The sequence below is a fragment of the Eptatretus burgeri genome, chromosome 1 (genome assembly GCF_056783735.1).
Source record: "Eptatretus burgeri isolate ZD-2024b chromosome 1, Ebu_testis_v1, whole genome shotgun sequence".
In the NCBI taxonomy this organism is placed as follows: Eukaryota; Metazoa; Chordata; class Myxini; order Myxiniformes; family Myxinidae; genus Eptatretus; species Eptatretus burgeri.
The window spans coordinates 100,144,002-100,159,731 of record NC_140961.1 but is presented as its reverse complement, the minus strand read 5'-3'; positions in this window follow the sequence as shown (position 1 = coordinate 100,159,731).

Here is a 15,730-nt window from a genome sequence, read left to right as displayed (position 1 = left end):
TTTTTCAAAATTTGGATTTTCAAATGGGCAATCGGGCAGATTTGATCAGAAAGCCCTGCAGAACAGAAATGCCAAATTTGATGCTTGTATCATAATTTGCACGATTTTCGATTCTCTACTACACAAGATGTTGGAGAGATCAATCTGCATTGCTTCATTTTGGATCCAAGGAGACTCTGGATATCCTGTTGGGGCCCTTGAGGTGATGAATGAGGAGTCAGCCACTGGAATTACAGGTTACAAACGAAGATCCATGTTTTCAATGAGATCTTGGATGCTGCTGTCTTGCCTGTACCTGTTTGTGGTAAGGATGTTGAAGTCACCGAGAGATTCACTTTCCTTGGCAGTGATATTCATGTCTCTGCTGGCTGTGAGCAGAGGTCAATAGATGTCTGCATCGGGCCTGGGGAGTCATGGATTCACTGGATCATGGGGTGTGGTGCTGTCTATCTGTGCAGGAGGATGGAACTCCGAGTCTTCAGGTCCTTGGTGCTTCCAGTCTTGCTCAATGGATGTGAGACTTGGACTCTGACTAAGGATCTGAGAAGGCGACTTAATTCCTTTGGCGCCAGGTCTCTTTAGAAAATCCTTGGATGTCGCTGGTCAGACTTTGTGTCCAACAAGCGGTTGATGAAGAGATTCAAATGAGATTTGTTTCCTGTATAGTCTGAGAGTGTCAGCTGTGGCTGTCTGGACATGTGGCTCGTTTTCTTGATGCTGATCCTGCTCACCAGATCATCTCAGCAAGGAAGCCTAGTGAATGGAGGAGGCCAATGGGCTGACCCCGTGCCTAGTGGTTGCAGCAGGTTGGTTAGTATTTCAAGGAGATGGGGATGGGCCAGGCATCTGCCTGGGGGATGGCCAGACAGAGGCGCCTGGAGTACTGGCAGAAAGTGGATGCAGCGACGCATTGCTCCGGCGCATGCTCCCATACCTGACCTGACCTGGCATCACACACGTAAGAGAGTGAACTGTCCTCAGTTTTGCAAAGATTGTTCAAAAGTTTTCTCGATTTTGGAGGGGGCTCCAGGAGGCATACCACACACTCACCTTCTTGGATGATAGCCACAACTTCCATCCCACACTGTAGGAAATGCTTGGTTGCCTGAAGGTGTTGCGGCCATGCGATTTCTTGGGCGCAGGTGCAAATGCGGGTGAAAAGAAACAAGCTGAAGCAATCGGCTCCTTTTGGCATGTTAACCGACATCGTGTTTCTTCACAGATAAGTTTCGCACCCTCGTGCGCAGGTAAAAGTCAAATGAGGAAAAAAAACTAAAGAAATCCATCTGACCAGGTGCTTTTAGCTCACGACTGCAAAGGAAATTGCTTTCGCTGATGCACCGTGAAACAGTCCGCGAAGCTGGAATTTCCGTTCCACTTTGTCCGGGCTTATCCGACCTGGTTTTATCAACAGAGGAGGAAAAACATATCATGTCGAGAAGATCCATGAAAGGAGGGTGCAGAAAAAAAACCCAAAAAAACAAACGAATCCTTCAAGGTGTTTATGCTTGGCAAGCAGTGTCACTTGATCACTGCTGATTGCGTTAAAAGGTGTCAAAATGAGTAATTTTGCATTCTTCTACCAATCATTCCTCCAATGAAATTAAATTAATGGAGTGGTTTGTGTTTTATCTTTTCTTTTTATTTCCAAATAAATTATTAGGGGAGACATCAGTCTGCCCCCCAAACGCCCCTTTCCTTCTGCGGCTCTGAAAGTAAATCATGGGACACGGCGTGTGAACGAGACAGACATCGTGGAATGGATGCCTATGCTCATCTAATGAGCAAGATTGACGGACCAAGGGCAGCGATGATTGAGCGATGCCGGAGCCAGAAGAGTCGAACATAAATAGTGTGTCGACGTATTGAGTGAACGTCTCTTTGAAAGACAGGTGGACTGTAGCGGGTAAATCTCCATTGCTGAAAAGCAGCAGGTAACAAAGTGGGCTCCTCGTTTCTTCACCGACGAACGGATCCCGTGTTAATGAGTTCTCTGCATGCGGCATATAGAGGGCTGCAAGCTCACGGCCCACTGCCTCTGCCTGTCTCATTTCCAGCAGCCCTGCTTCTGTAGATGGCAATAAAAGCTAAAACTCCGCATCGTGGCCTAACACAGGGGGGGCAAAAGGAAAGATAAAGCTATCCTGCTTTATGAGGACTCGCAGTCAATTTCCCGTGAAACGTTTTGCTTCCTTATCATTTGAAACCATCGATGAACAAATTTCATGGGTGATTGAACATTTGGTTGAGGAATGCAGTGAAACCAGCCTTATGTGGCCTTCTCAAAAACTAGCACATATAATGGAGGCCTAGGGCCTGGGGGTGACGACGACTGAGGCTTTGGACGGATAAAAACAGGTCAGTAAGTAATCAGGTGACTTCGTCAAACCGCTGTCACAGTCTCTTATGTTTTTAGAGAGTCCTCGTCATTCGGATGCAGCACCTGGCTGCCGGATTGGTGCGAGTTCTCGCAGACAGTGCAGCAGATGCAGTTCCCCCTTTCTGTTGGAGTGGGAATTTGGAATTGAGGTTGATCGCCAACTCTTCAAGAAAGACACCGTGGGATGTTTAACGTGCAACATCCAATCAGGAACGGATTAAGGGTGCCTTGGGCCCTGGCGGTGACCCAACCATGGGGTCTTCGACTCCCCCTTCCCATCCTGCAGTAATAGACATCAATGAGCTGTCACAATGCACTAGGTTAATCTCTATGTCTTTGTAGCTGGCTCTTGATAAAGTCAACAAGAGACTCCAGTGAGGACACCGCAACATTCACCTTTAAGCTGGCATCTTGAAGCGAGAGACTGGTCTGGTGAAAACGCTCTAAGACTGTGCTCCAGATAACAATGAGTATAGTTGAATCCAGGTCATCCAGTTTGTCAAGGATCGACTGAGATCTATTCATATGCTATCTCGTATTGAGTTGGGTGGCACTGGAGTTGAGCGGTGAGGGAAGATGGCCTTTATTTTGCAAACATTTTCACAACGATGAAGACTGATAAAGATGGCAGAATACATAACTGAAGTACCAAATAGGAAGGTTGCTATGCCAATTGTCCTTCTTTCTTTTGTTAGCCAGGTGAGCACAACAATAGCTGACAAGATTACAATAATTCTTAATCACAATGATTACAATGATAATCCGCCCCGAAACAGGCCCCCTCTTCGCTTGGACCCCAGGTGAATGCCCCCTACCCCTTAATCCATCACTGCAACCAATGCTGGCAGATGGGACGCCCAGTTAGTTTAACGTTCATCCAAGGGACGCACACACGTTGAGGCATCGCCTTGCATGCGAAACACCAGGATGACAGTTTAGCCTGCTCAAGGTTCGAACCCATCCGAGACAGCTCAGAGGCATGTGCATATACCTTTAGGCTATCCTGCCAGCCCTTTGAAGGGAGCTAATTTCTTCTCTCCCATTAAGCGCTTCTGCAACAAAGGGACTCTGCTTTCTCCTGACATGTTTGTGCAATGAGCCTCCATAAATCAGGTGCTTGCTAATGGATCTGTCCAGCCAACTGACAACCAACTGTGAGCATTACAAAAACTTTGCTGATGTGCCATTTTTATTATTTACCTCCACCATCGAAGGTGAAGGAGGTTATGTTTTTCACCCCTTTCTCTCTGTTTGTTTGTAACTTGCAAAATCGAAGATTTTTCGAGTATATTGGTTTGTCGATTTTGTTATTCTTTCTGTCTGTTTGTCTGTGTCTGTCTGTCTGTTTATCGCCGACAGGTCACAATTCTAAACCGATCGTCATGAAACTTTACCAAGCTGTAGAGGCAGTCTCAACTGAAAAGCCTATTGATTTTGAGGTCAAAGGTCAAAGGTCATCTTGAGGTCAGATTTCTAAAATCGTCATTTTTCATCCGATTGACTTGAAATTTGAGGTCAAAAGGTCAAAGGTCAACTCAAAGGTCAAGATTCTAAAATCCTCAAATTTCATTTGAAAAATCGTCGATTTTCATCTGATTAACATGAAAATTATGCAGCAATTACATCGTCCAATCACTGAATTTGAAAACCACCTTTTTGAAGTCAAAAGGTAAAAGGTCAACTCAAGGTCAAACTTCTAAAATCATTAATTTCAATCTGAAAAATAATGAATTTTCATCCGATTGACCTGAGCTTTGATTAAGAATGTCAATTTTAATCTGAATTAAATGGGAAATTTGATGTACCCATGGCACACTTTCAAGAGGGGGGGGTGGATAATGCAAGTATCATGCTCTGCACGACATCTTTTTCTTGTTTGTCTTGATTGTCTGTCTGTCTGTCTGTCTGTTTGTGTGCAGGATATCTCCAAAAGTTATGGACGGATCCAGATAAAATTTGGTGGGCAGGTTGGGAGTGTGACGAGGACACACTGATTTGATTTTGGTGAAGATCCGGATCCGGATCCAACTACTAGGATTTTAAAGTGATTCTTCACCATTGAGAGATAGGGCTAAAACAATAGAAAACACGATATCTCAGAAAATTGTGGACGGATTCGGATGAAACTTGGTGGAGAGGTTGGGTGTGTGACCGACAAATTTATTCGATTTTGATGAAGATCCAAATCTGGATCTGGATACGAGAGTTATTTAATTTTCAAAGTGATTCTTCACCATTGATCGGGCCAAAAACGATATGGTTCTGTGTAGCATGATGTTTCAAAAATGTATGGAGCCCGATATGTTCTCGTGGATCAGGCATTACATGGCGGAGGTATGTGCTCTTCCGAGTGACCTTCGAGTTTTCCTCTGAAATCATGTTTTAAACTGATCTTGGTGTTTTGCAGGCACGGTATGGCATCAAAGTATGTGCCATCTCAAATGAGCGTTTAACTGGGAGTCTCATCTGCCAGCGTTAATGGTGGATGTTAAATATTCCATAGTGTCATTTCAGAAGAGTAGGAGAGCTATTTTCGGAATCGTGGGCAATTTCTAACTTCCTGCTCGAACCTACCAGAGGGCACTGCATCAGCAGAACAGCAGCATCCCCAAGCAAATGATGCTACCCGCAGCCATGTACTGCCAACAAAACTATAAAAAGACGAATAGGAAAAGGAGGACGGGGTAGAAGCGGATTTCTACTAAAGTGTGATTGTAACGAACACTTACATTCTATGTATCAAAAAGTTAATCCATCCAAAAATCGTTACTCCAACCCTCACCCTCCTTCTCTCCCCTTTCAGCAGTAACACCCCCTCACTCCAAACTAAAGCGTGCCATCTACCTTTCAGGACATGTGAGCATAACATGTCACATGGAATCAACCCTCCTCTGCCCACACACACAAATTCCACACATCACATTATATGGGTTAAGCCTGCAGTTCCCATTTGGCCATAATAGTTTCTCACAAACTGTCTATAACCGAGAGTTTTACAAATGTATTTGCAATGTCCACAGATTTTGAACAAAACAAAAAAATACATAAAATTGTACATTCCACTGTTGTATTGAAATTAATTTAATTTATAATTGGAAAGTTAATAGAACAGGTTATTCTGTGCAGTCTTGAAAAGAAGGACATGGGAAGGGTCTTTTCACCTTTACTTTGTCTTTCTGAGTACAATATATATTTCCGAACAGCCGCAATTTTGTCTGAATCTAGATATTCCCCAATGCTGAGAGTGCGAGTGGCAAATTTGATTGGTCGATATGGTGTAAAATGCATAATAATTTATCCAAGTACTGCTAAACTGGAGGTTTTTGGAAGTGGAACCAGATGACTTGTGTTCTACAATGTTCAAGTATATAATTCAATTGAAATAAAACAATAAAATAGACAAAAAAATGTCATAGCCCCCGTTGCTTTAATAATTTTGCTGCAAGGAGTTAAAGGGCTAGCCCATATTTTTTGCACAACTAAAATGGCCGCCAGTCTACCAGTCAATCCTCTTTGTTCAGATCACAAAATTAAGCGAGGAGCACGTGTATGCCATCATGTACCGTGTTTGTGCCAAGTTTGAACAACATCCAACCATGTATGTCTGAGAAATGGTTGGAGACACACTTAAGTAAGAAAATGGCCGCCAGTCGGCCATCTTGCATCTGATCTCGGAAAAACAAAATGACGTGCATATGTAAGCCTTCAGTCTTTATCTGTGTGCCAAGTTTGAAGAACATCGGTAAATGTTTGGCGGAGAAATGGTTGAGGACGTGTTCAACATTGGGTTTTTTCCAACTAAAATGGCCGCCAGTCTACCAGTCAGCCATCTTTGATCAGATTGCAAAATAGTGAGGTGCACATGTGTGCCATCATGTACTGTGCTTGTGCCAAGTTTGAACAAAATGGGACCATGCATGTCTGAGAAATGTTTGGGGGCATGTCTAATAACAAAATGGACACCAGTCGGCCATCTTGGATCTGAACTCAAAAAATAAAAAAAATAAAAAATAAAAACACGTGCATATGTAAGCCATTATTCCTATCTGTGTGCCAATTTTGAACAAGATGGGTAAATGCATGTCCAAGAAATGGTTGAGGATGTGTTCGACACTTCGTTTTTAGTCCACATTGGACTTGGTGCAAAATGCGGCTTATGGATTTCTAACTTGATTTTCGTGTCCGTAAGTGCGTGCGTGCGCAACCATATCTCGGACATGTATGGACCGATTTTATTTGTACTTGACACAAAGACAACACATGATGGAAAACATATGCACATCATTTTGTATCACGATGCAATCAAAGATGGCTGACTGGCAGCAATTTTAGTTGTAAAAAAGCCCGTGTCGAACACGTCCTCAACCATTTATTGGACATGCATTTACCGAAGTAGTTCAAACTTGGCAAGCAGATACAAATTGAGGGCTTACATATGCATGTCATTTTTTTTCGAGACCAGGCACAAGATGGCCGACTGGTAACCATTTTAGTTGCAATAACCCAGATGTGGAACACGTCCTCAACCATTTCTCGGACATGCACTTGCCGAAGTAGATCAAACTTGGCAAACAGATAAAGAATGAGGGCTTACATATCCATGTGATTTTCTTTCAAGATCAGATCGAAGATGGATGACTGGTGGCTACTTTAGTTTTAATAAACCCGATGTTGACCATGTCCTCAACCATGCATTTACCGATGTTGTTCCACCTTGACACACAAATCATGAATGATTACTAAAATATGTACATCATTTTGTTTTGAGATCAGATCCAATATGGCTGTCTGGCGGCCATTTTGTTACTTAATTATGTCCCCATCCGTATCACCAGACATGCATGGTCCGATTTTGTTCAAACTTGGAACAAGCACAGTAGATGATGGCATGCACATGCACTTCACTTTATTTTGTGATCTTATCAAAGATGGCCAACTTGTAGACTGGCAGCCATTTTAGTTGTAAAAAAGCGGTATCGAGCACGTCCTCAACCATTTTTTAGACATGTATTTACCGATCTTGTTCAAACTTGCACTCAGATAATGAATGATTACTTACATATGCACGTCGTTTTTTTTTTGAGAGCAGATCCAATATGCCGACAGGCAGCCATTTTGTTACTTAAATGTGTCCCCAACCATTTCTCAGACATGCATGGTCCGATTTTGTTCAAACTTGGCAAAAGCCCAGAAAATGATGGCACACATGTACACCTCACGTTATTTTGCTGTCTTATCAAAGATGGCCGACTGGTAGACTGGTGGCCATTTTAGTTGTACATGAATATGGGTGAGCCCTTTAACTCTGTTCAGCAAAATTACTAAAGCAATGGGGCGATGGCATTTTATGTCTTTTTTACTTCTTTTGCAACCGAAATGGCCACCAGTCGGCAATCTTTGATCGCATAGCGAAACAAAATGATGTGCATATGTATGCCATCACAATTTTTTTGTGCCAAGTACAAATTATTTTGGTCCATACAGGTCTAAGATATGGTGGTAGACGCATGCACGGACATGAAAAAAGGATACCAACTGCATTAGCCCCCATTTTGGACTAAGTCCAACGCGGGCTGATTAAGTTTTTAAGGGCTGCAAAAGAAAACCCCCAAAAACTTTTTTTCAGAAGTTTACCACCGTTGATGCATCATCTTTTTCCACCGCTGTATTTAACACGGTAAATTAGTTCTTCGTGCCTGTTGTTTGTCTCCTCACTGACATCAATGAAAACAGTAGATTTCCTGTTTGGACTGATTTTTTTTTATTGTGTATGACTGTAAGGCAGTCAGATAAAAATGATTACTTTACTCTTCTATGCACATGCACAATTGGGATGAGATTCCATGCAATTTGCCAAATTCAGAGCCAAAGTGCTACTAAATTGCAGGTTTGTGTTCCCATTCATGTTTTACATTGTTCAAAATAAAAAATTCAATGGAAATTCTGTTGTTCCTTGATCATAGACTGACATCTGTTTGTCTGTCCATCTACAGATGTTGGATGCAAGTGGGATGTGAAAGCTGGCTTTACATATTTATATTTCAATATAGAAGTGGAGGTTCATGATGGATGGTGTTAAGATATCCTACTGACCATGGTGTCGTAGAGACCAGAGCGAAATGGAACATACAGATGAGTCTTCTTTCGAACAGCATGCTTCACCAGGCAATGGCCTGCATTGCATGAGGATTATCATGACAGTTTGCGAGATCACATTTCCTGAGGATTGAAAACCCATGGTTGCATTTGTTTGTCGAAAATATATTTTTTCAGTTTCAATTTCACCTTTGAAGTATTTTTACTTTCCTTACCTGAAATGCATTATCATCTCGACTCCACCTATGGAAGTCTTTCTTATCACCCGAGCAGCACTAAATAATTAATTCCAAGGTCATCCGATTCCTTTGGGTCACTAAGTCCACTGTTGTTGATATTGGCATTTGCTGCTGCTACTGTTATCTTTCTCACATTTTCAACCCTGATATGATAGTCTGATTTTGACTGCCTTTTGTGTTGTGCACTTACCCAGTACCTAGCACTCATTTTTTACGGGCCTGTCAGGCCTATCTACCATCTTTGAGCAAAGCACTGCACAGTTGTTGTTTTGTTTGGAGTGCGACCAAAGAAAATAATAGCCTTTTCAGGAAATTGTATGGGTTGACACTTTTTTTGTGTCGATAATGTGAACTTGAATCAAACGACTCTGGTATTGGCAAAAAGCTCCAATTTATAAACAATGCAGTGAGTCTGCAATTTGTTGGTGATGGGCAATATCAAAATGGTACTTCTGATGGAGATCATTTTGTATCGAGTTGGATGCATTTTCATCCAGTTGAAATTGGATCAAAAGCCCCTGAAGGAACTCGTATTGATAAAAAGGTTTTCTGCAGTGTGCATGTCCAGGGTCCTGGCCAGATAGACAAGTTTGGAATGGGATTAAAAATAGAGGTTTTAGGGAGGTTGAAATGATATTCCTTTTTGCTTCTGCCAGCGCACCACACCATTGGTAAGTCATGTTTATTTTTAACCGTTTCTAATCAAGATATCGATGCCAGAGAGATTGGTCTTCTGAGCAACCTACCTACTCAATGTATTTGCCTGCATGCTAATTATATATGCATTCCTGTCTTGTTTACACTTGAAAAGTTTCATTGGAACTAATCATAGAAGGTGAATATAAGTGTCCAGCGGAAATACGACACAAAGACAAAGACACTAGAAGACTTCAATATCCTATTATATGACATTAGGAAACAAAAGAGAAATCAACAAATGGGATTTGAACCTTGAGTCATGACATTTAAGGTAAATGTTCAGACAGGGATCTCTTTGTTGTCTTCATTTTGTTCCTTCAGTCATGCTTATTATATCTGACAATAGCATACTTCAATCACGTGATTATATTATTTGTACGAATGGAGACCAAGTCCAGGGCCAAAAATGTAAATAGAAAAATAAAATATGGGAAAGTGCTCTGGTTAAAGTGGTTGTAAAGTATTCCAGTGATATATGTATGAATGTCAATATATATATATATATATATATATATATATATATATATATATATACACACAGTGGTGAGAAAAAGTTTGTGACTCCTTTCGAATATTCTGTATAAATGTGATCAGAGCTTCATCTTAGACCTCGCACTAGATAAAGAGAACCTGATTAAACAAATAGCACACACACACACAATCTACTCTTTCATTTATGTATTGACCAAAATGATCCAACATTCAATTTCCTTGTCAGAATAAAGTATGTGATATTTTATGTTAAAAAGTAGAAATACCACATTACTCCTGACAGTACCTGAGGTGTACAACTTAAATATATTTCAAATAAATACAATATCACCAATATTACAAATACATTTGCACAAAAGAAATATTTCCATTATGATTGGTGTAAATGAAATAATATATAACATAAAATAACAAGCAATAATACAATACAATAAGGCAATAGTAAACATTAATGACTATTGCTGTGCCTCTGGATAGACAACATTTCGAGTGTGGTTGTTGGGTGCCAGAATTGTGAGCTTGACAATACAGATAAGATGATGATTTGTAATACTGCCTAACACCTGGTGGTGTGATATGATATACATTTACACAGAGAATTTTAGGTTTTTCTCCCACCCTGAACCACCACCGTATAGGTTTGAAAACGTTTTCTTGCATCTCCTTTTGCCAAGAGGACCCAAACAGTATGCAATATGATAGAATCGGCCCCACATGAAGAAACCCTATTGATTGACAGACAGAAAATATATATATATATATATATATATATATATATATATATATATATATATATATATATATATATATATATATATATATATATATATATATATATATATATATATGAAGACCACAAGGGGAAAACCAGAGATGTCACTTTTTAAAATTTCAGGGTTATTGCACCTGCCAATAGTTGGCAACAAAATGTTTCCTCTCACAATATTACTTCAACAAATTACCAGTGGTGTCACATCATTTATATGGTATAAAGTTTCGCCGTGCAATGAAAAAACGAGTGTTGTCAAAGCTGAACAAGTAGAAACCCAGAGTTGTCAGTACTTTACTCCTGGTTATCTCCCTTTCATTCATCAATGTTAACTGTTCCACCATAATATTGTTGCGGATTTCGCGCCCGCCGGCGTGCGAACGGCCACGTAACTCGAATCGCGGCACGTCGCCCACCGGACGGACAATCCAGTCGTGACCCTCTCGGACCAACGCCGGGAACCAGTCACGGGTGGACCTTTCGGTCTCACCGCGATCGAGCCAATCAGCCCCCGCGTGGGATAGGGTTGCTCGCCAAATTCGACCTACCTAAGTACCCACGCGGAGGGTAGACCGGGCGATCGCACCTCGCCGCAGGTCGACTTCGGACACGGGCCACTTAAGCGACCCGTTCCGTACTATCAGAATAACCGAGCGGTGTTATCGTCGACCTCGACGGTTCGATTAATTATCGGGCGTACTCAGCCCACTACCAACCCTTTACGTGAAGCAAGATGGGGATTCAATGGGGGAAAAGACGAAGCGAAGCGGGAGAACAGTTCAACAATAAAGCACATTTATTCGCGGCACACGGGAAGCACACAAATACAATTCCACCAAATGCACACAAAAAAAAGAAAACACACTTCCATTTACACAAAAAGCAAATATAAAAGCGAAAACAATGCAGAGCTAATACCGACTACCGAGCACACGGCAACACTTATACAATTCTACCTCACAGACGGCGCCGACAACACATACCCAAAACCAAGGAAAGAATATCCCCAAGAATGAGGCGGGCCTGAGGCCGAGACCGGGTCGCGCCTACCCGTCTGGTGATGAGACGCGGAGCGGCGATGGCGCTTCTCTCCGCGGGCCTCGCGGACAGTGTCAGGCAGGGGGGTGGGAAAAGGGGCCCCCTTGGTCGCACTATCTCAGCGCGGGGGGAAACAGGAGGGGGTTGCTGATGCTCGGGGTATAGAGGATCTTTATTATCCCTGGTGTGCGTCTCCACCTCGGCCAGGTCGCGCTGCCGGCCTCCCTCGGGCGTGCAGCTCCCGGCACCGACGCGAGCACCCCCTCGTCCGACTCTCTTCAGCTTCTCCAGCCACTGCAGGCTTCGGGCTCCAGACTTCCACACTCGTCCCCTCCGTTCCGACTCCTTCTCGTTCTCGTTCTCGTTCTCGTTCTCGTTCTCGTTCTCGTTCTCGTTCTCGTTCTCGTTCTCGTTCTCCTCTTTCTGACTGACGAACACCGTCCTTTTATCCCCCCGTAACTTCGCCTTTGACCCCCTCCCTTTGACCTTTCACCTCGCTCCCCATTGGCCCGAGAAAAAGTGGGCGTGAAGGCTTTTTGATCCACAAATTTGCATATATCGATCGCCCTGGGGGCGGGGCCAATTCGCCCCTCGCTCACCGATTGGACGGCAAAAAGTGGGCGTGTGTCGTTTTTGATCCGTTTTTGAAGCAGAAAATCCGTGGTTTTGTACACGCTGTTCAACGTGCGCCCTACACGAGTCCAGCATCGGTGCCCATGAGTGGCGCGAGATGACGGTGATGCGATGGTGGCGAGTTGTGACGGTAAAGGTCGTGGCGGTTGTGGTGAAGCGACGTTGTGGTTGGTGGTTGTTGTTGTGGTTGTGATGGTAATCATGGCGGTTGGTCCAAAATAAAGATAGTAAAAGAAAAACGGCTATCCTGAAGAGTCGCAGCTCGCCTAAATGACATGTATTCCCACTAGACAACGGGTTTGGGCCTAACTACACATGCACTTGCCGAGATACCTCACCTAAGGGACCTGAATGGTGGTTTGCGAATTTGGTAATCACAACAATATTCAGTGTTGAGAAACTAAAAAATGAAAGGTTGTAAAACTTTCACAGCATAAACTCTGAGCACTACAATGGCCTATTTGGTTATATCATGGGCTCCGTAGTTGGTGCATATCATGGTTCAAGCCTGGTCAAACCTTTATTGTGACTTTTATTGGACCCACGCCGTGGCTTAATGGTTAGCGCATCTGTGTACCCATCCTCATTCGATGTACCCACTGCCCAATCAACCTGCTTCGGTATATGAAGGAGTCACATGAGGTGACTTCGGCTATCGCAGGGGTGGGTTATACTTGGTTTCCTCCCGGTTTTCCATCATATTAAGTAGTACGTAGTAAAAAAATGGAGAATCCGTCGTCATATAAGCGAAATACCCTTGAGTATGGCGTTGAACACCAATCAAACAAAAAAAAAACAATGACCGTTTAATGTTGAAAAAAATAATCTGTTATCAACAAAGTCATGTAATGTATGCTCATAACCAACAAGCATGAATTTGCTACACATCCAGGGTTAAAATTGCATGGCAATTATTAAACAAGGGAATAACTAGTGATGTCAGTTTGCAACATTGATTCGTTCTTTGCTCTTAAATTAAATAACACAGAAGCTTTGCAAATGCTACATGCTTAATTTGATCGGCCAATGATCACTCTTCCTTTTATTGGAAAAGAAATCCATATGACAGTTATTAAACAGTCCACCAAAGTCTTGAAACTTTGTTTTTTTCAGTTTCTTCAAAATTGACTTATCCTGACATCTCTGGTTTTCCCCTTGTGGTCTTCATATATATATATATATATATATATATATATATATATATATATATATATATATATATATATATATATATATATATATATATATATAGTTACGGAAATGGCCCTTTATGGGACTACTAAATATAGGATTAGCTCAGATCCCACATTAAATGCCTGTTTAGATAGGTTGTGTGGTGTAAGGGACGATATGTGTGTGTCGGGAGGTGTCGAAGACTGTGTTTTTATGTTCATACGGTGGTGAAATGAGAGAAACAAGATGATTCTTCTTCCTCTCCCATACGAACGGGAGGGGAGTGGCCTAGAGGGAGAGGTGTGGCCTGGAGAGGCAGTGACGCGAAGGGGCGGAGCCTTGGTCAGAGAGAAGCGAGAGAAAGGAGAAACAAAAGATGAGTATGTGGAAATAGTGGCGCTCGAAGTGTGCTCATGTTTCAAAGCGAGCGAACGAAGGAGGGGCACCGTGTTGGATCTGCCGGGAGAGACGCTAACATGACTTGCACATCGGTGATTTGACCAAGAGGCACTGAGAGGACGAAGCGGGAGTCGGGAAGGCCGGAGAGGAGACGCCGGACCTTCGGACGGTCCTGATTCGCCAACGGCGTGTCACGTGTGCCGATCCGCCTGTGGAACTCGGACCTCGACTTGGGCCTTGTGTGGAGAACAGGCCAGGCTGGGATTTGTGTGATGGACCGTGAGAGAGTTCAGCTGAGGCTCATCTTCGACCCTACGCGAGGTCAGAGCGCGCAGAGACCACGCACGCGGTGACAAAAGGAGGAAGAATACCGCGCCGCCATCTTGCCACACAGCACATTCGAGCGGGAGTTTGAACCCGTGGACACCACCGCTTGTTACAAACGATATTCGTGCTTTTGGACACGGTCCTCTCATCCATGAGCCATCACCAAGTACTCTGTGTGCATGCATGCTGTTTGTCTGTCTGTTTGAACGTGTTGTACGAGGCATATTTCGTGGAATCCCCTCGAAACCTTGTCCCCTAGGTAAGAACGGGTAGATAGTTAGTATAACCATTGTAGTGTTTATTGCTTGTGTTGTTATCCCTGATATTCCCCAATAAATCTGGTTAATTCTTATGCAGTTGCCGCTATGGATTAATTCGTGTCGCATCGAGGAACGATCCGTTCGATTGGCATTTAGGGCCAAAGTGGTTACAGGTTGGTAGACTCCGCTCGATCACTGACAAATCCAGTCTGTAACTAGGGGTTCTATCTCCCCAACTGGTAAGGTCAGGATTACATTGGTATGGCGATTGAAGACGCGTGACCCGAGGCCTGTGCCGAGCCGGCCGGCGTTATAGACTCCCAGAGACGGTGGTGGCGAGGGTGTCACCAGGGCAGATTCTCGCCACCCCGGATCTGCAACAATATACTCGATGACCTGTGAACCCGTTGGGTTCCCGTTGTGACAGCGGTTGATAAAAAAATCATTTCAAAAAAAAAAAAATAAAAAAAAGATAGCTCCAGCGAACTATACTGCTTAGGTTGTTTGCTTTGATCAAATACTCCCAAAGAGTACTTGACTGAATCGGGAATTGATTTTTGAAATAATTTTTTCGTTGCCAGATTTTAACGAAACTTGAGACTGCACACCGCAGGAGAATGCTGAGTCAGGTGGGCCGAAAATTTTTGTGCTATCCTGTACCATTTTGGCTGTATTTCAGGAACATCCATACAAGATGAGAGTTTTAGTAATATATATATATATATATATATATATATATATATATATATATATATATATATATATATATATATATATATATATATATATATATATATATATATATATATATATATACATTGTTGCGGGCCGTGGGTCGGGTGAGAAGACCACTCGAGGGAACAAAAGAGCTGGAAACATTCCTAATAGTAATTTATCAACAATGGGCGAGGAAAGATATGTGGTACGAACAAGAAATTTATTGGGGTGTGTTGTGCAGAGATAGGGGAGAGAGGTGTGGTGCAGCAATAAAGAAGAAACTTATAAAAGCTGACGCAGAGCAGACCGAACCAGAAAATAAATACAATGTCACCCGCAGGGTGACCCGTATCTTGCCAAAAGGTGACCACGTATGACTTCTTTAAGGTCACACTGAGGTGAACAGAGCTGCTATCCACCAGGAGCGACTCCTTGAGGAATATCTGCCGACGAGAGATTCCGATGAGAATCGTTCTACAGAGTAACCATGAAAAATATGCGTTTGCCT